Below are 25,376 nucleotides of genomic sequence, written 5' to 3' on the forward strand. Positions count from 1 at the left end.
CAGGGAGAAGGCCGATGCCACCGAGGCTTGTACACCCGAGCATGTGATAGCAGACCCTCCCACGATGTAGAGGCAGAAACTACAGCAACTTCCCCAGTGGACTACAACAGCAACACCCATACCCGAACACCCTAGGCAGCAGCAGCAGAGAGGGCGGTGGTCCTGCACACAGACCACACCTAGGGAACAGAGAGGCCACACCAGTGGACTCCAGTAGCCAAAACCTTCTTTTACACAGACAAAATGAGAAGGCAGAGAAATGCAACACAAATGACTCAAGAGAAATCCCCAGAAAAGGACCTGAATGAATCAGATATAACCAAATTACCAGATGCAGTTTAAAATAATGATTGTTAGGATGCTCAAAGATCTTAGAACAACAATAGATGGTCATTACGAACACCTAAATAAAAAGATAGCAAATATAAAAAAGGACATTGAAATAATAAAAAAGAACCAGTCAGAAATGACAAACACAATATCAGAAATGAAGAACATAATGGAAGGAATTAAAAGCAGGATGGATGAAGCTGAGGATTGAATCTGCGAGTTAGAGGACAAGATAAATGAAGGCATGGAAGTGGAGCAGAAAAAACAAAAGAGACTCAAAAGTCTGAGAAAACTCTAAGAGAGCTCTGTGACAACATGAAGAGAAATAACATCCACAACATAGGGATGAGAAGAAGAGAAAGAACAAGGGATAGAGACTTTGTTCAAATGTATCATAGCTGAAAACTTCCCTCAATTAAGGCAGGAAAATATCTCACAAGTTCAAGAAGCACAGAGAATTCCATTAAGAGAAACCCAAAGAAATCTACACTAAGACACATCATAATTAAAATAACAAAGCTAAGTGATAAAGAGAAAATATTAAAAGCTGCTAGAGAAAAACAGGCTATCACCTACAAAGGAGCCCCCATAAGGATGACTTCCAACTTCTCAACAGAAACACTTGAGGCCAGAAGGGAATGGCAAGAAATATTTAAAGTAATGCAAAACAGGAGCTTACAACCAAGACTACTGTATCCAGCAAGGTTATCATTTAAAATTGAAGGAGAAATAAAAAGCTTTCCAGACAAAAAAAAACTCAAGGAATTCAGTACAACCAAACCAATGCTGCAAGAAATGCTAAGGGGCCTGTTGTAAACAGATCAAAGGAGAAAAAGAATATAGCAAAAGAGGAATACAGTTTTAAAGAATAAAATGGCAATAAACAACTACATATCAATAATAACTTTAAATGTAAGTAGATTAAATGATTCAATCAAAAGACATAAGGTAGCTGCATGAATAAGAAAACAGGACCCATACATATACTATCTACAAGAGACATACCTTAAAACAAAAGATGCACATAGACTGAAGATAAAAGGATGGAAGAAAATATTTCACACAAATGAAAATGAAAAAAAGCTGGGGTAGCAATACTTATATCAGACAAAATGGACTTTAAAACAAAGGCTATAGTAAGAGATAAAGAAAGTCACTACATAATGATAAAGGGAGCAGTCCAACAGGAAGATAAAACCATTATAAATATCTACTCACCTACACCTACTATAGGAGCACCTAAATATATAAAGCAGACTTTGATGGATTTAAAAAGCGGGATCAATAGCAATATTATAATAGTAGGAGATTTCAATACCACACTAACATCACTAGATATATCCTCAAGAAAGAAAATTAACAAAAAACAGCAGACTTAAAGACACTCTAGATCAACTCACTTTATTAGACATCTTCAGAACCTTTCACCCTAAAGCAGCAGAATATACATTCTTTTCAAGTGCTCATGGTACATTCTCTAGGATAGACCACGTATTAGGGCACAAAAGTGGCCTCAACAAATTTAAGAAGATTGAAATTATACTTTCAATCTTTCTCGTGTACTTTCTCTGATCACAATGGCATGAAACAAGAAATCAACCACAACAGAAAAAATGAAAAATATTCAAACAGTTGGAAACTAAATAGCATGTTATTAAATAACAAATGGGTTAACAATAAGATTAAAGAAGAAATAAAAAAAAATCCTAGAAATGAACAATAATGAGCATACATCAACTCAAAATTTATGAGACACAGCAAAAGCAGTCCTGAGAGGGAAGTTCATAGCATTACAGGCATACCTTAAAAAGCTAGAAAAAGCTCAAATAAAGAACTTGACCCTGCATCTAAAAGAACTAGAAAAAGAACAGCAACTAAAGCCCAGAGGTAGTAGAAGGAAGGAAATAATAAAGATCAGAGCAGAAATAAATGACATAGAGGCTAAAGAAACAATACAGAGAATCAATGAAACCAGGAGCTGGTTCTTTGAAAAATAAACAAGATCGGCAAACCTTTTCCCAGACTCACCAAGAAAAAAAGAGAGAGGACTCAAATAAATAAACTTAGAAATGAGAGTGCAGCAATAACTGACACAACAGAAATACAAAATATTGTAAGAAAATACTGTGAAGAACTGTATGCCAAAAACTAGACAACCTAGAGGAAATGGACAAATTCTCTGAAACATATAATCTTCCAAAATTAATTTGGAAGAAGCAGAAAACTTAAACAGACTGATTACAACAAATTAGATTGAAAGAGTTATCAAAAAACTCCCAACAAAAAAAGTTTTGGGCCTGATGGCTTCACAAGTGAATTCTACCAAATATTCAAAGAAGAACTAACTCCTATCCTTCTCAAGCTATTTCAAAAAATTCAAGAGGAAGGAAGACTTCCAAGCTCCTTTTATGAGGTGAGCATAATTCTGATTCCAAAACCAGGCAAAGACAACACAAAGAAAGAAAATTATAGGCCAATATCCCTGATGAATTTAGATACTAAAATCCTCAACAAAATATTAGCAAACCAGATCCAACAATATATGAAAAAAATCATACACCATGATCAAGTGGGATTTATTCTTGGGAGGCAAAGCAGGTACAATATTTGCAAATCAATCAATGTGATTCATCACATAAACAAAAGGAAGAAGAAAAACCACATGATAATCTCAATAGATGCAGAAAAAGCATTTGATAAAATCCAGCACTCATTCATGATCAAAACTCTCAGCAGTGGGAATACAGGGAACATACCTCAACATGATAAAGGCCATCTATGAGAAACCCACAGCCAACATCATACTCAATGGGCAAAAATTAAAAGCAATCCCCTTATGATCGGGAACAAGGCAGGGGTGCCCCCTTTCACCACTTTTATTCAACATAGTTCTGGAAGTCTTAGCCACAGCAATCAGACAAGAAAAAGAAATAAAAGGCATCCAAATTGGAAAAGAAGAAGTAAAACTATCATTATTTGCAGATGATATAATATTATATATAAAAATCCCTAAAGTCTCAGTCAAAAAACTACTGGACCTGATAAATGAACTCAGCAAGGTGGCAGGATATAAAATTAATACTCAGAAATCAGAGGCATTTTTATACATCAACAATGAAGTGTCTAAAAGAGAAATTAAGGAAGCAATTCCCTTCACCATTGTACCAAAAAAAATAAAGTACCTAAGTACTTTATTAGGTACTCTAAAGTACCTAATTAAAGACTTGTATTCGGAAAATTATAAAACATTGATAAAAGAAATCAGGGAAGATACAAACAAGTGGAAGCATATACCGTGCTCATGGTTAGGAAGAATAAACATCATTAAAATGTCTATATTGACCTGTGGTGGCGATGTGGATAAAGCGTCGACCTGGAAATGCTGAGGTCGCCGGTTCGAAACCCTGGGCTTGCCTGGTCGGGGCACATGTGGGAGTTGATGCTTCCTGTTCCTCCCCCCTTCTCTCTCTCTCTCTCTCTCTCTGTCTCTCTCTCTCTCTATCTCTATCTCTCTCTCTGTCTCTCTTCTCTAAAATGAATGAATAAATAAATAAAAATAATTTAAAAAATAAAATATACTTAAAAAATAAATATTAAAAATAAATAAATAAATAAATAAATAAATAAAATGTCTATATTACTCAAAGCAATTTATAAAGTCAAAGCAATACCGATTAAAATACCATCTCACAGTGTGCAGGGCAGATTCCACCACAAAATATTGTGTAGTGCTGAGGCTGAGAGACCTGCTGTCCATCAACACTGAGAGAACATTCTGAGTTCGCTACTCAAAGGTGAAGAGGTCTTACAAACACGAATTTGAAGTAAGTCAGTATCTATAAAAAGTGCCATGGAGGAAAAGCATCCATTACTTATTAGAATCTATTTAAATACGATTCATATGACATAGATATAAGTGAGGACAGCTTGTTCGGACCCAGAGAATCAGTGCTCAGTTTCTCAGTGGGGTAACCCCCTGGGGGAAGGTGTCCCCTTGGGTTATGCTCTGGTGCCAAGGCTGATTTCCAGGGGAGTCACAGGAAAACAACACACCGGCTGGTGACAATCAGTACAACTCTTCCAACACAACAAAAGTCAGAATGTCATCAATGGTCCTCGCTCTTACAACTCTTTACTTCTGAGCCCATTTTGAACTAACCTCAGACACCCTCTTTCACATTTCTCTTCAGTTCTCATCCATAATGCAGGGTCTTGCTTGAAGAGCTCTCCTGTCTGTTCCCCTCAAATTAGGTATTGTTGGTGTTCCTCCTGGATACCCGGGCCGCCCACACGTTTCATGTTCCGGCACATTCCAGAATGCTTCTTGCCAGGAGTGAAGTTGTTCCCCCTTGACTCCCATCACATGGGTTGGAAACCTGGCTGGTCGCAAGCAGAGGAGGTTTGAGCTCAGCTGTGCTGCAGGGACCTTGATCTCTGCCCACAAGGACTTCCCCTTTTTTAAAAAGATTCTCAGTATTCTATTATAGAACTATAAATGAAATTATTTACAACTTCATATTGATGGGTTTTTAGCTTGTTTTCGCTTTTTGCTCACAGAGAGATGTTTTCATGAACACAGTTGTGCCTCCCAACCCAAGTAGTTTTGCAATGTTCCTTTTAACATAAATTCTTACAAGTGGACTGGTGACTTAAAAGGTATGTACATTTTTTTTATAAGTGAGACATCACAAAATCACCCTCCAAAATGGTTGAGCTCATTTGCCAGTAAGTGATCCTAATATGTCCACATCTGGTTTGCCAGCTGCCGGCTTCCAGTCAGGGGAACCATCCTGGTGCTCTCCCACACAATTTACTTACTGTTGTAGATGATCTTGTGCTATGCCCACACTCTCTGATTTTAACTGTAACATGGAACCCTTAGGAACACCTAATGGGAGGACCTGTCAGCAGTGTGTTCGCAGGGCGGCAGTGACATTGAAGTCCTCAGGCTGAAAATGCCAGGGTCAGGTCCATCTGTGACATTTCTTCATTCTAGGAACATCTCCCCCTCTGTTGCAGAACTTACTCTCATTGAAGGCTACGTATTTTTTTATTTCAACGATCCGTGCAGCAACAGGTCAGAGCTGATACTGACACAGAAAAAACCTGTGACTAATGTCACTGGGTTTTTTTTTCCTATATAAACCACAGAATCTAATATGGATCACAGATTGAAAGAAATTTTTCAATGTCCATGACATAAAATAGAGTGTTCAATTCCCACTGCTTCATAAATACTCTATATTCCTTTGGAACTTTTCAAGTTTTTTCAGCAGTCCCATTTGAATGAAAATATTCACCCATTAATTTTTTTTTAATATTTTATTTACTGATTGGCTCTCAGACATTCTGCAAGCCCACTCCAGCTCCGCTTTGCTCGCTCTGCTTGCGGTGCGTAGTCCTGCATCCAACTCGAAATGCCCGTCTAGGGAAGTGGAAACACGTGTGGGGCCTGCAGCAGGACCGTGTACCACGCAGAAGAGGTGCAACATGATGGGAGAAGTTTCCACCACTGCTGCTTTCTGCCCATGGTTTGCAGGAAAAAAATTAGATAGCACAAAAGTGGCAATTCATGATGAAGACATGCTACAAAAAGAAGTATGGGCCAAAAGGCTATGGTTATGGCCAGGGCACTGGCACGCTTAACATGGACTGCGGCAAGAGGCTGGGCATCAAGCCAGAGAGTGTTCAACCTCACAGGCCTACAACAAATCCAAACACTTCTCTATTTGCTCAGAAATACAGAGGCACTGACAAGTGCTCCAGATGTGGGGACTCAGTGTATGCTGTGGAAAAGATAACCGGAGCCAGGAAGCCCTGGCACAAAAACTGTTTCCCATGTGCCTGGTGCAGAAAGAGTCTTGAATCAACAACTCTGACTGAGAAAGAAGGTGAAATCTATTGTAAAGGATGCCATGCAAAGAACTTTGGGCCCAAGGGATTTGGCTACAGCCAAGGAGCGGGAGCCCTTGTTCACGCTCAGTGAAAGTGTAAACCCAGAACTGAGGTTACGCACCAAGAATCTCTCCATCATCTAGGCACAGATACTCTACCATTAAACTACTGTGGCCTGACCAGGCAGTGGCGCAGTGGATAGAGCGTCGGACTGGGATGCCGAGGACCCAGGTTCGAGACCCCGAGGTTGCCAGCTTGAGCGTGGCCTCATCTGGTTTGAGCAAAAGCTCACCAGCTTGGACCCAGGGTTGCTTGGTCTGCTGAAGGCCCACGGTCAAGGCACATATGAGAAAGCAATCAATGAACAACTAAGGTATCGCAATGTGCAACGAAAAACTAATGATTGATGCTTCTCATCTCTCCATTCCTGTCTGTCTGTCCCTGTCTATCCCTCTCTCTGACTCTCTCTCTGTCTCTGTTAAAAATAAATAAATTAATTAAAAAAAACAAAAGAATTCCCCTGTGGTGGCACAGTGGATAAAGCGTGGACCTGGAACACCGAGGTGGCCAGTTCAAGACCCTGGGCTCGCCTGGTCAAGGGACATGTGGGAGTTGATGCTTCCTGCTCCTCTCTCCTTCTCTCTCTCAGTCTCTTCTCTCTAAAATTAATAAATAAAATCTTTAATAAAAAAATTAAAAAAAAAAAAAAACTACTGTGAAATTCTACCGCACTTACGTACTGAATATGGCCCTGTACTTGGATAGGCTGGCAGACTAGTAGGAAGAGAGCACTGTATCCTTTTGCTTTATTCATCAGCATTTCAAGAACCATTTCTTTTACATTTTAAATAAAACTTCAACTTGAAAAAAAAAGATTTTACTTATTGATTTTAGGGAGAGGAGAGAGAGAAGGGGGGAATAGGAAGCATCAACTCCCGTATGCACCTTGACCAGGCAAGCCAGGGTTTCAAACCAATGACCTCAGTGTTCCAGGTCGATGCTTTATCCACTGTACCATCACAGGTTAGGTACACCCCTTAATTCTTAAAATCCCTTAATTTTTAAATTTGTTTCTATTGCTTATAATTTTTTTCTCTCATATAAATTATGCAGTTAATTAAAGAAAATTCAGTAAAGAATAAAGCAAAGCCACCTACAACATCCAACAGCCCTCCATTCTTAACTATTTATTTTCTGTTTTACATCATAACAGATCCTGCCTTTCCCCTTCATATTACATTATAAACATTGTCCCTTTAAATAGTCATTAAAAATATGGTCTTTGAAAAAGCCCATAGTGGTTTATTACATGAATTCCCACAAATTATTTATTTCAAACTTGTTGGATATTTGGGCGATCTTTAATTTTCTGCTCCCATGTGTAATGCTATGATGATTGTCTCTATACACACATTTTATATGTATAGCCCTGATTATTTTATTCATTTACATTCCTAATACAATAACAGGTAGCCATTTGAATTAGAAAAAACTATTTTAACAAATGGCCAACAGATATATGAAAAGATGCTCATCTTCTTTAGCTATTAGAGAAATGCAAATCAAAACGGCAATGAGATACCACCTCACACCTGTTCGATTAGCTGTTATTAGCAAGTCAGGTAATAGCAAATGTTGGAGAGGCTGTGGAGAAAAAGGAACCCTCATACACTGTTGGTGGGAATGTAAAGTAGTACAACCATTATGGAAGAAAGTATGGTGGTTCCTCAAAAAACTGAAAATAGAACTACCTTATGACCCAGCAATCCCTCTACTGGGTATATATCCCCAAAACTCAGAAACATTGATACGTAAAGACACATGCAGCCCCATGTTTATTGCAGCATTGTTCACAGTGGCCAGGACATGGAAACAACCAAAAAGCCCATCAATAGATGACTGGATAAAGAAGATGTGGCACATATACACTATGGAATACTACTCAGCCATAAGAAATGATGACATCGGAACATTTACAGCAAAATGGTGGGATCTTGATAACATGATACGAAGCGAAATAAGTAAATCAGAAAAAAACAGGAACTGTATTATTCCATACGTAGGTGGGACATAATAGTGAAACTAAGAGACATTGATAAGAGTGTGGTGGTTACGGGGGGGAGGGGGGAATGGGAGAGGGATAGGGGGTGGGAGGGGCACAAAGAAAACAAGATAGAAGGTGACAGAGGACAATCTGACTTTGGGTGGTGGGTATGCAACATAATTGAACGACAAGATAACCTGGACTTGTTATCTTTGAATATATGTATCCTGATTTATTGATGTCACCCCATTAAAAAAATAAAATTATAAAAAAAAAAAGAAAAAAAAAAAAAAAGAAAAAAAAAAGAAAAAACTATTTTAGAATTCAAACAAGGTCTAAGGATTATGTGCCCAGAAGGGTAAGCACACAAGCAATCATAATCAACATACTTCAATGGTGTTGCACACATTCAAAACCACTGTGCCACCCACAGAGCAGCTGCAACCATTAGAACACACCAGAGGACTTATTAACCATCGGCAGCCAGAGCCCTGGCTGGCACAACAGATGTCAACTTCAAGGAACCATGACCACCAGGCCAGCTGACCAGCAACCAGGACCTAAAATTACCTCTGTAAATTCATTCTCTCCACAACCAAAGTAGTTAAATAGATCGCTACTTGACCTCATCCAGTTTAGTATTTGGTTTGCTCCCACAAGTACACAGAATCTTGACTACATCTGGGTTGCAGGTGTCTACAAGTATAGACCATTCCCAATCAACACTGGTGCCATGCTCATGGCACTGCCTGTATGGGAGTGACACAAGAATCAAACCTCTCCCCCCTGCCCAGTGTTGGGACTCTCATGTTAAGGCTCCCTTATATTGCCCTCCAGCCCCTCAAAGATTCACCAAGCCAGTGACAGCTACTTGAAAGAGATGAGTCCAAAAGCTACTGGAATATGAAAAATCTCAGAAGGTTGAATGCTGTTCTTCCATGTTTCCTGCTCCTCATTTCTTTCCAAATTTCCTCTATTCCTTAAATCCGTTCGTCGTTTTTTAAATATATGTTTATTTCTTTAAGATTTTCTTGTTTTTCATTCTTTATTCTATAACTAAGGCCCTAAAACAGTTGTCATTGTGTCAAATTTTTAATACATTCAGGGCCCTTTGTCACCATAAATTTTAGAGTTATTAATGGTAAACAACTGATGCGTTTCATTCATATTATATTACAAATTAATAATATGAATGAAATGCATCAGTTGGTCATTAGCATCCACTTTTTTAATTGCTAACGTTCTACCTTTCGAGTTTATCATTCTTTGTGCCACCCAAGAGAACATTTAGAAAATCAAAGTTGTGAAAGTTTTAGAAGATATAAGCAGTGCCACACTGATCAGAAGAGATCATGAAACAAAGTCCATCTTCGTCACAGTTCAGCATTACATATACTCTGCCGCATCATCAGAAAACATGTGACCACGCTTAAATATGAGACTCTTTTCTAAGCCAAATCTTACTCTTTGGCCCCTTTGTTATTTCTGAAAATTACAAGTTGACTCTTTAAATAAAATAAAGAAAAGCAAACAGCGGTCCAGGCTCAGAAAGTGACACTTAGGTATCCTAAAAGGACCAGAACCGTCTTTATTAGTATTGATTGCCTTGGCTATTTGCACACAAACCTGAAGAGAGAATTTCCCTGGGGGTCAGAACAGCTAGATAGGAAATGTTAACTGGTAAATAAATGGCAGTCACCAGAGGCAAGGCAGTAGGGCCAAGTCAGTTCCCCTATAACCCATAAAAGTGAAATTATGTGAAGTTAAAGTAAAATTAACCCATAAAAGTGAAGTTGGTAAAAATTATCTTTTCAATTTATCTTTAGCATTGAACCATGTATCAAGTGTTGACAACATCTTCCACCCCAGCCACTCCCCCATAAACACACACCTACACATAGGTGCCCAACGCCCACATTGGTGAATGGCTACCCACTCACCTCCTTCCTGATCTCGGCGCTAAATGAAGAAGGGGGGTGGGAGCATGTCTTCGTTTTCCCCATAGATGGTAAATTTACTGAAGAAAAACACAAGAACAAACATGATATCTGAGCCCACAGGACCCTGTAGGGTCTGGAGCCAGTCTGTGTCTGCGGCCTCCTCTCCTAGGTCTGAGGCACTGAGTTTGGGGGGTGGTGTGTCCAGGTAGCAGAAACAAACACAAAGTTCTACTGAAGCAAGAAGGGGAACTGAGTAAGAAGGATAGTCTCAGAGAAGTTGACATAGTGACTGACTGTGGCGTGGGTCCCCGTGAGCAGAGCCTGCATGCTGTGAGAATATATGACATGATAGCCTAGTGGTCCCTTTTGTTCTCTGTGGTCCACACAGCCACCTGTGGCCACAGGATCCATTCTCTCTTTTCTGGTTTCCTAGTTAACTTTTACTCTTTCTCAGAGCTCAGCAAAATCATAATTTCTGGGGAAATAGGAGAGGAACCTTTCCCTGGCTAGCAAAATTGTCTGTCCTGTTATAGGGTCTCATTGCGTACATGAAAAAGTCAGTCATAAATTTCCTCTCCCTATAGGCGCTCCAACTCCCCACTAGCCAAAAGTAAGTGCAAAGAAGAAAAAAAGAGGTCATGATTTGGCTTCTTGTACAATAGATTTCCCAGGACAGTCTTCTTCTCCAATATCATCGCACATGTCACACTGTTTTCCCCTTCAGAGAAAGCAAGGTTCACTAGAATTGCTAGGCTCTCAAAACTGCCATGGACCATTTAATCACAAACCATGTAAAAGAGTAACCTCCTCCTTAGCTTTCTTCTGTCAATGCCTCACTTTTTAACTCAGGGCAAACTAACTTTCTTCTCATGTTTCAAGTTCACCAGTGACCTCTGACTGGTGCAATGGTTAGTGCAACAGCTTCTGATATGTACTCTGGTGTATCGATCACACCCTCTTATAGAAACATGGGGTGGTCTTCCTTCCTGCATCTCTGAATTGTCTCTGGTTTCTTCTTTAGACCTTTCCTACCTCCTGCCTTCACTCCTTCTCAAATCCATTTCCAGTTCTCTTTTATGGAGACCATTGCTTTATAACATGTATGGTTGCTTCCATAACTCCAAATAGTAACTCTAAATAACATAAGACCGATTCTGAATTATGTCAACTTTAGCCAGTGGCTGTGAACTTACTTTCAGATTTCCCCCTTCCTCCCATTTTTTATCATCAAATTTCGATGAACAAAGTGTTTGCCTTTCATCACGCTCTTTGAACCAATGAACAAGGTCAGGGAGGAAAGCTCTGTAATGTCAGCCTGTCCCTTCATCATTCCAGTGGCCTGGGCCATGGGCAGACAGACGTGAGCAGAGGGACAAGAGCGCTGGACAGAGGGAGGGCGCTCAGCACCTGAGCAAGTCTGGGGCTCTTACGTAGACGACTTTACCATACAAAGCTCTGCTCTGAGTACCTCCACAGCCTCATAAGTTTGGAGCACACCCCCAGGCTTGGAAATAAATCACTTCTGAGTTATCCTCTAACAGTAGATGAAAACACTTATGTTTTTGCTTTGGTTGTGTGTCATCTGGCCATTTTCTGGCAGACTGTCTCCCAAAATCTCCACTAATAACGCTGTGTAAATCTCAATAAACATGGCCAGGTCCACATCCCCAGTGAAACTGTGCCTCCCCTCCCATCCCAGAGAGCAAGAGGAGGAAACCAGAAAGATCACCTGAAGACAGAAACAAAGTGAACTAAGCCAGACACAGAAAGACAAGGATTGCACAATTCCTCTCGTATGAGGTATCTAAAATAGTCGAACTCATAAAACCAAAGAGCGAATGGTGATTACCAGCGGCTGGGAGGGATGGAGAAATGGGCAGTTATTAATCAACAGTCTTAAAGTTTCAGCGAAGCGAGATGGATATTCCTCAATGACGGGCTGTACAACCTGTGCCTTTAGTCAGCAATACTGCAATCTGAAAATTTGCTAAGAGGACCAAACTCATGTTTGCTGTTCTCATCACAATAAAATGCTTTAAGAGACAGTAAAATATAATTTAACTCATGAAAAAAAATAGATAGAAACAAAGTAGACACAGGGGAAGATTTAGCCAGCTTTTTTCTAATCAGTCTCACACAGAGGGAGACCCACACCCTGGATCTCACAGCAGGTGTGTAAGACCAGAGGAAGAGCCATGGCCCCCAAACAGGAGTGTGGTAGCTTTGGAGTATGTCTCTTTGTCTAGACTGAATTTACATTTCCCAAATTTCTCAGGTAGAATGGACCCTATGAAAGATTCTTGTGTGAGATTTATAGAGCAGAAATGACACAACAGTTATTCTGAGAGTTCACACTGACAAGGAACCACCACCTCCCATCTCAACCAAACTTTAGTCAAGGTCCTTTGAACACTCCTCTCAACTCAGCCTCCTCCTTGGCCTGCGCAGTGCAGCGTTTAGCAACAATGCCCACTCCCTCGAGAACTGACCAAGTTCCTCTTAGCAATTTTCCACCCACTGAGCCCTTAACTCATACCTTTGGCTGTAAACCCCTGGCCATTTGGAGTTGGGCTCAGTTTTAGACCGAATTCTCTCTCCCTTATGGCAGTAGCTTGAATAAAACGTGCCTTGCCATTTTTCACAAGTGTTCCACGCAATATTTCTTTTATAACAGACATCGTCTTATCTTGTTGCTGTAATGGCCACGTACATGCGGGCCTACCTCATTGGCGTGAAGCAGTGACAAAGACTGCCCCCACTTCGTCCTCACCGAGATCCTCCTTCTGCTTCCCTGACTTCTGGGCCAAGAGTGTGTTTAGTTCTGTGATGAAGGGCCCCAGCTTCTGCAAGACAGCCACGTATTTGAGGTTAGTAATCATGAGAACCAACATGGATTTCAGTTCATCCTTTGGGGCTCCAATTCACGTCTACGGGTTCCAGCTGGTTTTTGTTCTCCCCACTTTTACATCCCTTCAGAATGACCTGAACTTCATCTTCCCAGCATCAGGGCTGGGAACAACCACCTTAATAGATACTCTTAACCAGCTCACACAATCACAATAAGGTCAAATCTCTATAATAAACAAATCCTTTTAATTTGTGCAGGTCTGGTCATAGAAGCAGTGTCCAAATTCTATCATGTTATAGATGACCATGTATTCACTTTTGGTATAAAGTAAGAGTCCAATTAATTTTTTAATGACTTTATGTCTCCTAGGAGAAGGTATAAATATAGATTCATTGTAAAACAATTTTTCTTTAAAAAAAAAGAAATAAGCTGTGAAATTGAAATCCTCTCAAATAAGAAATTATCTTCACACTCAAACACTTAAAGAATTAGAAAGTTTCCCATGAAGCCATTTTTGCAGAAATGTAAGGATGGAAAAGTAAAAAATGTATGTAGATACATGTTAGAAATTCAGATACAGATAGGCAACAACATAAAGATAAATAGATATAGATATAGACATAGATAACCAGACAAAAATGTAAGTACAGATTTTCCTAGTGGTTCTGCTGCTCTGAGCAATATAAAGAACACTGTTTCTATAAACTATTAAAATTAAGTTAATATTAACCTAAACTAGATTACTTTAAGTTAAGATACCAGTTGTGATCTCTAGAGCAACCATTAAAAAATAACTGTTAAGCCCTGGCCGGTTGGCTCAGCAGTAGAGCGTCGGCCTGGCGTGCGGGGTACCTGGGTTCGATTCCCGGCCAGGGCACATAGGAGAAGCGCCCAGTTGCTTCTCCACCCCCCACCCTCCCTCCTTCCTCTCTGTCTCTCTCTTCCCCTCCCGCAGCCAAGGCTCCATTGGAGCAAAGATGGCCCGGGCGCTGAGGATGGCTCCTTGGCCTCTGCCCCAGGCACTAGAGTGGCTCTGGTCGCGGCAGAGCGACACCCCGGAGGGGCAGAGCATCGCCCCCTGGTGGGCAGAGCGTCGCCCCTGGTGGGCGTGCCGGGTGGATCCTGGTCGGGCGCATGCGGGAGTCTGTCTGACTGTCTCTCCCCGTTTCCAGCTTCAGAAAAATACAAAAAAATTAAAATAAATAAATAAATAAATAACTGTTAAAAAAAATAAAGAGTAAAAGAAACAGTAAGTAAATTTAAGTGGCACATGAGAAAATGCCTACTTAATACCACAGAAGGAAGCAATGAAGGAACAGAAGAATAAAAAGGTATATAGAAAACAAATAGCAAAATGGGCCTGACCTTTGTGGTGCAGTGGATAAAGCACTGACCTGGAATGCTGAGGTTGCTGGTTCAAAATCCTGGACTTATCCAGTCAAGGCACATACAGGAAGCAATTATGAGTTGATGCTTCCAACTCCCCCTCCTGTCTTTCTCTCTCTCTCTCCTCTCTCTAAAATTAATTTTAAAAAGTGGTCCTTGAAAAGATGATCAACAATATAAGTCACTAGAGAAATACAAATTGAAATCACAATGAGATACTAGTTCCCACCCATCAGATGGGCTCTAAAAAATCAGGCAGTGACGGGTGTGACAAGAATGTGGACAAACAAGAGACCTCCTGCATTGCTGGCAGGAATGTAACACGGTGCAGCCATTTAGAAAACACTTTGGTCATTTCTCAAAATGTCAAAATTAAACGACCATATCACCCAGCTCTTCCACTCTTAAGCACTAGAGAAATGACAAAGACTTGCACGAAAATGTTTGTAGCAACATTATTTATAATAACCCCAAACTGGAAACAATCTAATTATCCATCAACTGATGAACAGATGGGAAGAGGGATATGGAATACCCATACAATGAAATACTAGTTAGCAAAAAATAGAGCAATCTGCTGAGACATGGGCACCATAAACGAGCTGCAAAAAGATCATATTAAATGAAAGAAGCCAAAGAGAAGAGACCACATATGATTGTATGATTTTATTTATACAAAATGTCTAGAAATGACAAGTTTAGAGATAGAGAATGGATTTGTGGTTGCCTGGATTGGGTGCGGTGCCAAGAATGAATGGCAAATAGGCATGAGGGATCTCACTGGGGAGAAGGAAAGTGTCCTGAAATGGTGGTAAATTTACTAAAAATGGTTGCATTGTACACTCAAAATGGGTGGATTTTATGATAAGCTCAATATACCTCAACAAAGTTTTAAAGTAGTAACATGGTATGTGAAGTATTCATTGGGATTCTCTCTGATTTCTCCTGGTTTTTTTTATCGATCCTCCAAATATAACAAAATGGGGTTGAAAAGGAGTTATCTTCTCATGTGATTTCGAAGGTGAAGGGAAAAAATAGATCTGGTAGATCAATTCTATGAAAAATAAGGATCCAGCTTAGGACTGAACAAACCAACACCTGGATGGGATAGGGCCCCTCTCCATTACTCCTCGTGGTCGTTGCATAAGCCCCAAACATGTGAAAATCCAACCCAGGAAAGAGGAAGGCAAGAAAACAGTATGTGTGTATGTGTCTGTGGGCGGGGGAGTGGGACGGGAAATATTCTGAATACAATTAAATTTCAAATTCAAATGACTGAAAAACAAGTGAGTTCATTTTCACTTAGAAATGACTAGACTATGATTTCTCCTTCAGGCAAAATAAAAACTCAGCGACAGAAATCCAAGTGAATTCCACAGAAAATAACGGAATGGGCATTGGAGACGAATCTCACACCAGAATTTTACCCTGCCTGAGGTTCTCGAACTTGAACTTGCAGAGAAGGTGGCAGGAACGTAGGCCTGCAGTTTGCCTGGGGACCTGGGCTGGCAGTCAAGGCAAACGTACAAGTCATGGCATCCCCCGTAGTCCCAGCTGCTGAGAGCGAGGAGCCAGAGCGAACACCCCGCTGTGTGGACGGGAAGACCTGGGAACTCGTTGCTTACTTATTTTAATAATTTACAGACAGAGAACAAAGGTTTAACTTCTACAAACAGCAATTTTAAAATTAAGAGATCTTTCAACAAGCTTTCCTCTGAACTTTGGATTCTGGTTAAATAACATTTGTTTGGATTTTTCACACTAAGATGGGCAGGGAAATCTGGTTTCAATGCATAATTTTAAATTTTGTTGATTTGAGTGAAAACTGGAAATTTTGTTCTATTTTGTTTCTCTCATGTACATGCTAAATGGTCCTTCTTAGCATGGAAATGGCATAGGTTGGCGTTCGATAGGTTTTGCTCAACTTTAAGCATGTTTTTCTGATCTGTTCAGCTTCAAGCACCAAACTATGTTATCTAATCCTACCTTATTTCTCAGGCACTGATAGAGCTATATGATTTAGCTTGTAGCTATAACATCAAAATGTACAGTAGTTTTTTATACATCTGAGTGGAAAAATACTGGTAAATAATCAAATGTAATTATCATTTCTGATCTTGTATTTTGGCTTGGATCAAACATCCACAGCTGTGACATCACAGCCTGTACATCAAACAAGAAATGTGATTGCACAGAAAAAAACAACAATAATAAGGAAGCTCCAGGCCCTGGCCGGTTGGCTCAGCGGTAGAGCGTCGGCCGGGCGTGCGGGGGACCCGGGATCGATTCCCGGCCAGGGCACATAGGAGAAGCGCCCAGTTGCTTCTCCACCCCCACCCCCTCCTTCCTCTCTGTCTCTCTCTTCCCCTCCCACAGCCAAGGTTCCATTGGAGCAAAGATGGCCCGGGCGCTGGGGATGGCTCCTTGGCCTCTGCCCCAGGCGCTAGAGTGGCTCTGGTCGCAGCAGAGTGACGCCCCGGAGGGGCAGAGCATCGCCCCCTGGTGGGCAGAGCGTTGCCCCTGGTGGGCGTGCTGGGTGGATCCCGGTTGGGCGCATGCGGGAGTCTGTCTGACTGTCTCTCCCCGTTTCCAGCTTCAGAAAAATACAAAAAAAAAAAAAAAAAAAGGAAGCTCCCACAGACTTTGTAAAGAAAAGATGTCTGCCACAAAGGTATATCAATACTAAGAATGACACCTATATTCTTTATGGAGAATGTGTCATGTTATATGGATAAAAGAACCAACCATAAGAAAGATAGGAAATGGGGAAGACTGGATAAAGACAGACACAGAGACGGAGAAAAGCGGAGGAGAGAGAGCAATGAAGAAGAAAAGAAATGAGACTGAATTCATCCTCTGCTGCTAATTAAATTGAACTATTCAAATTCAGGAGTTCCTCCAGGGAGAGGTTTATATATTGATTTATAATAGTGCTTTGAAGGGAATGGCCAATTTAGAACACACGCTGCTTATAAAACAGCACATTGCCCAGTGCGTAAGAGGTGGGCTTGAGGCGGGCTTCACAAGGAGAAAGACACTAAACAGATGAGAAGACAGCAAACCAGTAAATGCACATTTCAGGTTTTGTTGTTGTTGTTGTGTTTGTGACAGAGACAGAGAGGGAGACAGAGAGAAGGACAGATAGGAACCGACAGACAGGAAGGGAGAGAGATGAGAATCATCAATTCTTCGTTGTGGCACCTTATTTGTTCGTTGATTGGTTTCTCATATGTTTCTTGACCAACGGGCTACAGCAGGGCAAGTGACCCCTTGCGCAAGCCAATGACCTTGGGCTCAAGCCAGCGACCATATGTTCATGTCTAGGATCCCACGCACAAGCCAGCGACCCTGCACTCAAGCTGATGAGCCCGTGCTCAAAGTAGCAACCGCGGGGTGCAAAACCTGAGTCCTCAGTATCCCAGTCCAACGCTCTATCCACTGTGCCACTGCCTAGTCAGGCTACATGTTTCAGTTTTGTACTTGGTCTTGAAGTTTTTCACTGCAGTGAAAAATGAGACCATGTCCAGTTTGGCTTCAGGATCGTAAGTCCTCCATGTGTCTGGCATGAGGGTGTTAAGTGCAGCCCTGTTTTATTGTGTCAGTTAGGATCACGAGCAGATCAAGTTACAGGAACTCAGAGCGACTTTTTAAAATATGGCCATCTTTTTTTTCTTGCGCAAGAGGAAAACTGAGGTTGCCGTCAGTTCAGTGGCTTCCCCATGTCAGGTCCCTAACGATCACAAAACAGCTGCCAGAGGCCCTGGCCGGTTGGCTCAGCGGTAGAGCATTGGCCTGGCGTGCAGGGGACCCGGGTTTGATTCCCGGCCAGGGCACATAGGAGAAGCGCCCAGTTGCTTCTCCACCCCCCTCCTTCCTCTCTGTCTCTCTCTTCCCCTCCTGTAGCCAAGGCTCCATTGGAGCAAAGATGGCCCGGGCACTGGGGATGGCTCCTTGGCCTCTGCCCCAGGCGCTAGAGTGGCTCTGGTCACGGCAGAGCGACACCCCGGAGGGGCAGAGCATCGCCCCCTGGTGGGCAGAGCGTTGCCCCTGGTGGGCGTGCCGGGTGGATCCCGGTTGGGCGCATGCGGGAGTCTGTCTGACTGTCTCTCCCCGTTTCCAGCTTCAGAAAAAAAAACAAACAGCTGCCAGAGTTTGGGCAGAGAGCATCACCATCCAGGACTCAAGGACTAGAGTGGGGTGAGGTGGTGCCATCTCATGTATGTCTTTTACCAGATTATTTCTGGAGATTCTCCAGCCAGAGGTGTTAGGAAAGCTGTCAGTTCAGCTGATCTGTTTTTAATTCTTTGTCCTAAAATCCTTATTATGAAATAAATCAAATTCAATAGCTCCATAATTGATTGTAAGGACTTTATTTCAAAAGAGCTAAATGTTCTAGGAAGCAGGTTAACCTTTGATTTCTAGTTTGTAACACATCCAAATGCCAATGGTGCCTGGCATTGCACACCTCTTTCTATGAGAACTCGCTTGCCCTCCCACCTGTGTCTACAGGCAGGCAGTTTGTCCAGGGCACCCAGAGTATCTGAGGTGAGTGACCTAGGTGTGGGCTCTGTGATCCAATCAAACAGACAAGCTGGGCCAGTCAGATTTCTATCTTCAGAAACTAGAACTGAAAAACAGGCAAAAACAGTGGTGGTTGTGAACATCAAAGGGTTCCACAAGGCTAGGTGGACCCATGGCAAGTACATTTGTGTGGAAGAAAGGATATGGCACCATGAGTTAACAGAGCAAATGCTGAAGGCCCAGGAGGCACTGGTGTGTGTGTGTGTGTGTGTGTGTGTGTGTGTGTGTGTGTGTGTTTATACACAATTCAAGAACCAGTCAAGTAAAAACAACAGGCCTATTAAGTAACCCACATTAAGAAGTGGAAAACAGACCCTGGCCAGTTGGCTCAGTGGTAGAGTGTCAGCCGCCATGTGGAAGTCCCGGATTCAATTCCTGGCCAGGGCACACAGGAGAAGTGACTGTCTGCTTCTCCACCCTTCCCCCTCTTCTTTCTCTCTATCTCTCTCTTTCCCTCCCACAGCCAAGGCTCCACTGGAGCAAAGTTGGCCTGAGCGCAGAGGATGGCACCATGGCCTTTGCCTCAAGCGCTAGAATGGCTCTGGTTGCAATGGAGCCACAGCCCAGATGGGCATCACCCCCTAGTGGGCATGCCAGGTAGATCCTGGTCAGGCACATATGGGAGTCTCTCACTCTGCCTCCCCACTTCTCACTTTAGAAAAACACAAACAGAAAGAAAGAAAGAAAGAAAGAAAGAAAGAAAGAAAGAAAGAAAGAAAGAAAGAAAGAAAGAAAGAAAGAGAAGTAGAAAACATGTAGTACAAAGTTTCAAAAATATATCTATCGACTTTATAAATAAAGAGAATAAAATGCCATTATGTTTTCTGAAAAAATCTTGACTTACAATTACAAATCAACAAATACACAATGTTAAAGTGCAACCACCTCTGCTAGACAATTAAACCGAGTCCTTTGTGGGTGGACAATGGCATTTGGAGATCAGGACCCACTGTAACAAGTTCTATCAGGTGGCAACTTAGAAAACCCTTTATGGAAAAAAGATTGAAACTTAATCTTTTTTTTCCTGGACCAAAGCAGCAGGTTTTGTTTTGTTTTGTTTTGTTTTTTAAGTGGAGTACTACGGCAAAATGTAGCTGCCTAAGCACCTTGAATGGTTTATCATCTAGAATGATTTAGTGTATTTTTCATATTTTACAAGATTTCCACTTGAGGCGCATTTCAGAAAGAATCTCAGCGTGTCAGTCACCTTTCTTCTTCTGGCTTGGTTAACATGTCCTCGAGCCGTGTGTGTGTGGGGTAGGAGGGTTTCACAAAATATGGTTAGGAATGCTGGAGCCCACCTTCTAGGCCTCACAAAGGGAAGCGAGAAAAGCCGTGAGTACATTATTGGACAAGTTCGGTAAAACAGGTTTGTCTCTGGAGACTCCTCTTTGTGGTTGCCCCTGGCTGAATGTTGTGATAGAGACAAGACCAGGTCACCCGGAGCCTGGTTTCCTATCTGACAGGCGTTTGATTGAAAGAGTGATTGCACTGACTTCGGGGACACCACAGGCCTCCCTCACAGGGCTATATGCTAGCACCGTTTGAGGTTTCTTAGATTTATAATCATAGTTCCTATCTGAAAACAAAAGTCATTCATTTGCTCCACCTCGGGAGACAGGAGAAGGAGAATTGCCGTCCTGGCTCTGGGTCTGAGGCCGGGAAAGGTCAGATGCACACACCAGCAACCTATTTTTGATAACTTGGACTTGGAAACACCAGCTTAGCTTTCCACGAGCTATTTAAAACCTGCTCTAAATTCTCAGGCAGCATCAGATCTTCTGATTACATGTTTACAAGCCAGCCCTTAAAGCCCCGGTGCTCCACGGCCCACGGCCAGGACACCTCATGCTGGTCACCTTTCAAATAGAGTCCAGACACTAACGGAACAATCTCCAAAAATATCTGTGCAGGTCAGTGATTGCAATTAGCCCTGTGTGAGAGACCAGCCAACAAGCTGTCCTGTCGCCATCACATGCCAGGAACAGGAATGTGGCTTAACAGTCACAGTTTTATGGAAAAGACTAACATGGTTCACATGTAGATCAATGTTACATGTAACTCAGTGGTTGATGTGACTTCCAAAGCAATCAAGGGAAGCTGGATGCCTAGAATTAAAGAGGCGATAATCCTGATCCATGATGATTTCATTTATAATTTAAATAGCTTCCAGTTATTGTGAATTTAAGATGTACGACTGAATCTGCAAAATTGGGGATTAGAACAACAAATCTTAAACCACAAGAATCAAGGCTTGCCATATAATATGGTATTGGAAAAGAAAGTTGGTATGTCTTATTTCAAATTGAACATACACACATTGTTTCTCTAAGGCACTTGAGGATATTTTCTAATGTGCAGGGAAAAATAGAGATAAATATCCCAATCTATCAGCCTATCCCCAGGAGTAAAACACTAGGGAAAGTATATTGATTGGGATAAATGGTATTACTCTCATCATTATCAGTACAAACATTAAAAAAAAACCCACAAAACTAAACAGAGTATTTTATTTTATTGCAATTATTTCCTTTTAATTGAGTATAACTTACCAATTCAATATAGAAAGTACAGGAAGGAAGAATCTAATATGAGCAACTCTGTTACTTAATGAAACAATCATGTAGATCTATTTTAAAGAGTAACATGTTGTCTAAAACAATATGAAACTACACGAGATGAGGTATGCATCCAGGCTTATTCACATAGTATCTCATTTCAGAAATAAACGGATAAGAGTATTTCATCACTACTGATTTAGCAGATACATAATCTTTATTTGGGATTCGGAGCATCCTCCCAAAGTTGTGATTTTTTTTTTTTTAATAATTTCTGACGCTAGTCATCAGCTCTATCAGGTAAAGAAGCATGTGGTAGCAATGATAAATCAGTGATTTTCATCAAAATAAAATGTAACTTAAAGAATACGACAAGTAAATGAAACCTATCTCAGCCCTGGATGGATGATCAGTTGGTTAGAGTGTTGCCCTGATGCGCAAAAACTGAGGGATGTGTAGCATCAACATGCAACTGGCTTGTCATTAGATAAGAATTGTCAGCATGATGCAAGGAAAATGACATCAAATGGGTCACACACCTTAACAGCTTCTCTAAGCTCATAATTTAAGAGCTTGCTTGTTATTTCAGTTTCCTTCCTATGCCAGTATGCAAACAGTCTCATCCTTATGTAGGGTTTCTGCCCGTCTACTTTGCTGTGCATGTCCAATAACTATACTGATGCTGTCTGATCCTGGATCCCCTTCCTTCTAGCCCTGTCTACAAGCATGGGCTATGAAGAATTTTGAAATAAAAGCAAGTTGTTTCAAAACTGTCTCTCGCTTGACCAGGCGGTGGCGCAGTGGATAGAGCATCAGAATGGGATGCGGAGGACCCAGGTTTGAGACCCCAAGGTCACCAGCTTGAGCGTGGGCTCATCTGGTTTGAGCAAAGCTCACCAGCTTGGATCCAAGGTCGCTGGTTCGAGCAAGGGGTTACTTGGTCTGCTGAAGGCCCATGGTCAAGGCACATATGAGAAAGCAATCAATGAACAACTCGCAACGAAAAACTAATGATTGATGCTTCTCATCTCTCTCCGTTTCTGTCTGTCTGTCCCTATCTATCTATCTCTGACTCTGTAAAAAAAAACCAAACAAACAAACACACACACAACAATAAAAAGCTGTCTGTTTCCAAGCAATTGAACACCGCACCCATCAAAAAGAAAAAAAAAAAAAGACAGCTAAGCCAAACAATGAAGCAGGTGTCATCTAATACAGCATTCTTAACAAAGGTGATGAGAAGGGAAAAGTCACAAGCTGCTGAGGCAGAACTGGGCCAAATGGTGTGGTTAGCCTCTGAAGTCTCCTGTGCCGACAACTTCCAATTCACCTTGCTGGTGAAGGCAGGATCCTTCACCCTGAGTAGTATGAGATGGCTGAACTAGGGCAGCCAAACCTGGACAGCTGGGGGGGACAGCCATTTATTAGTGACATTACACACGGACCAGGGGAGGAGGCCATCGTAGGCCATGCAGGGCCACACAAAGACTGCCCTAGGAAGCAGGGGGACCAGCCGCTTTGAGCATAGGCTCTGCAGTACCCCATGGGCGGTGTTTCCGGTTTCCCCTTGGAGGGTTTGATGGGCTTGTGGGGGCAATTTTGCAGGCAGACACAGAAGGAACAGCCATGAAGTTGAGCAGTAAGTATGGTGCAGGTGGCCCAGCTGAGATGGGACCAGCCAGGTGGAGCCCCTCCTGTAGGTAGGAGTATACCTGGAGGGCAGGAGAGCTCACAGGAGGTCTCTGGGCTCAGGGACATCATGGCAGTGCTTGACGTTTTATATGTCTTACCTCTCTGTACTGTTGAGTCAGCAGATTCCTGAGAATCCTCGCTAATACTCCATACGCAGCTTTTGGAGCTGAACCAAGTGAATCATCTTTATTTTTGCCAGAGACGTGAAAGGTGGGAAGTGCTGGTTCCACAGAAGCAGCTAGTGATAAGACCAACTTGCACCGAGTCCCACAGACCTAGAGAGCCAGTTCACTGCCGGTGCACTCACTTCATAATTAGTTTCTCAGAACCAAAGCAGAGAGGGTACTGGTAGCAGAGACCATGTCTGTGCTCAACAAACCCATCCAGTGTCCCCCTGAGCACACACTCCACTGCAGCTCCCCTGGGTCCATGAAATTGAGTTTCAGTCAATGGGCAAAACCTACAAATGCCACTTCCAATCCCATTTGAGCTCCTTCACTTTCTCTTCCCTTTCCACAATGATCCTGGAAGATGCAGGTTGAAGAGGGCAGTCACACAAGATAAAATTGGTCCCTGAATGACTAAGGTCCCCTTCCCCACAAATATTCTCATTGGACCAGGGCATAAGTGAACCATAATAAACATGTTCTGTGTTAAACTTGCAAAGTTTGAGAATTGCTTGTCACAGCAGATAGCTTGCCCTAACAAATAACTCAGCACAGAACATTAAGAAGTCTTGAGATATGGAAGCAGAGCTCAAAATTGTTACAAAACACTAGACACCATGTCCTCTGAGTGGCCCTGTCCTCCTGCTATGCCTTGTGCTGCAGAAAATGTCTTTAAGTTGTACCATAGAGAAGAAAGTCAACTCCTTGTAGGCACAATGGAAAGAGAATCAAGAATTAAATACATCAGAGCAAAGATACATTCTAAAAATACTACCCACACCAGAACAAGAGGAAAAGGGATGGAAGATGATCCACTCTGTTAATAAATAAAACAAGAGCTAACAACAAGATAAGAAAACTAACAGGAGAAAGAAAGAGAGAGGGAGAGAGAGGGATAAGGAAAGGCAAGGCCGAGAGAAGAAGAAATTCTGTAGGTATCATGCAGAAAAATAATCCCCTGAAAAGGAAAAAAAAAATTGAGGGACAGTATGATCCAAGCCAAAATCTACTGGAGAAATGTCTGAAGAAAATTTCTAAACAAAAAAACAAACAAACAAAAAATCCATATAGTCCCAAGGAGAATATACTCAACTAAGATATCAGAACATCAAATAGACCTTCAAAGTTTTAAAGAACTCCAGGAATACAGAATTCAGCAGGGTTCTTGCTGGGAGAAAAAAAAAAAAACCACACAAACAAATGTCTGAAATAGAAAATCCATGTACAAGAACTTGGAATTAGGTGAAATCCACCTAGATATGGAATACATATCAAGTCAGTGTGGTCAAAAAGCACATACTAAGCACAATGTGTAAACAGGCGGCTGGCAGGAGGGACTGGGGCTCTGGACCCAGCTCTGAGTTCAGTGTTTATTGGCTATTACATCCTCATTTCCCACAGACACTGTTAAACATGGAAATAAGTGATCTTTAAGAATGATTCCAACTCCTTAATGTGTTTTGCTATCTCTTTTCTTAAGCTTAGAGAAACCTTTCAGAATATAATATACCACCAATGTTACCTATCTTAAATTCAAATTTAAATTTAACATTTTTTTATTCATACCATGATCTCATTAAGAAATTACTTCCACCGCCTGACTAGGCAGTGGCACAGTGGATAGACCCAGGTTCGAAACCCCGAGGTCACCGGCTTGAGTACGGGCTCATCTGGCTTGAGCGCGGGCTCACCAGCTTGAGTGCAGGGTCGCTGGCTTGAGTGTGGGATCATAGACATGACCTCATAGTTGCTGGTTTGAGCCCAAGGTCGCTGGCTTGAGCCCAGGGTTGCTGGCTCAAGCAAGGGGCCACTTGCTCTGCTAAAGCCCCCCAGTCAAGGTAAATATGAAAAAGCAATCAATGAACAACTAAGCACTTCAAGGAAGAATTGATGCTTCTCATCTCTCTCTCTTCTATCTATCTGTCTGTCCCTATC

General features: G+C 41.8%; 1 long non-coding RNA gene and 1 pseudogene across 3 annotated transcripts in view; one reads left to right on the forward strand and one right to left on the reverse strand.

Annotated features, from left to right (window-relative positions):
- The window catches only part of LOC136329825 (uncharacterized), a 118,282-nt gene that overhangs the window by 35,811 nt on the left and 57,095 nt on the right, over nt 1-25,376 (reverse strand). For 2 of the 3 annotated variants that reach the window (XR_010730248.1, XR_010730249.1), the window contains exons 1-3: nt 14,452-14,618; nt 12,932-13,052; nt 4,490-4,710 (exon numbers count right to left, since the gene is read on the reverse strand). This is a non-coding gene — a long non-coding RNA (uncharacterized lncRNA). Of the gene's footprint in view, nt 1-4,489; nt 4,711-12,931; nt 13,053-14,451; nt 14,619-25,376 lie in introns of those variants that run through there. The other variant, XR_010730250.1, reaches the window with a different exon arrangement.
- LOC136328560 (cysteine and glycine-rich protein 2 pseudogene) lies at nt 5,748-6,325 on the forward strand (annotated as a pseudogene).

The sequence above is a fragment of the Saccopteryx bilineata genome, chromosome 3, assembly GCF_036850765.1.
Source record: "Saccopteryx bilineata isolate mSacBil1 chromosome 3, mSacBil1_pri_phased_curated, whole genome shotgun sequence".
In the NCBI taxonomy this organism is placed as follows: domain Eukaryota; kingdom Metazoa; phylum Chordata; class Mammalia; order Chiroptera; family Emballonuridae; genus Saccopteryx; species Saccopteryx bilineata.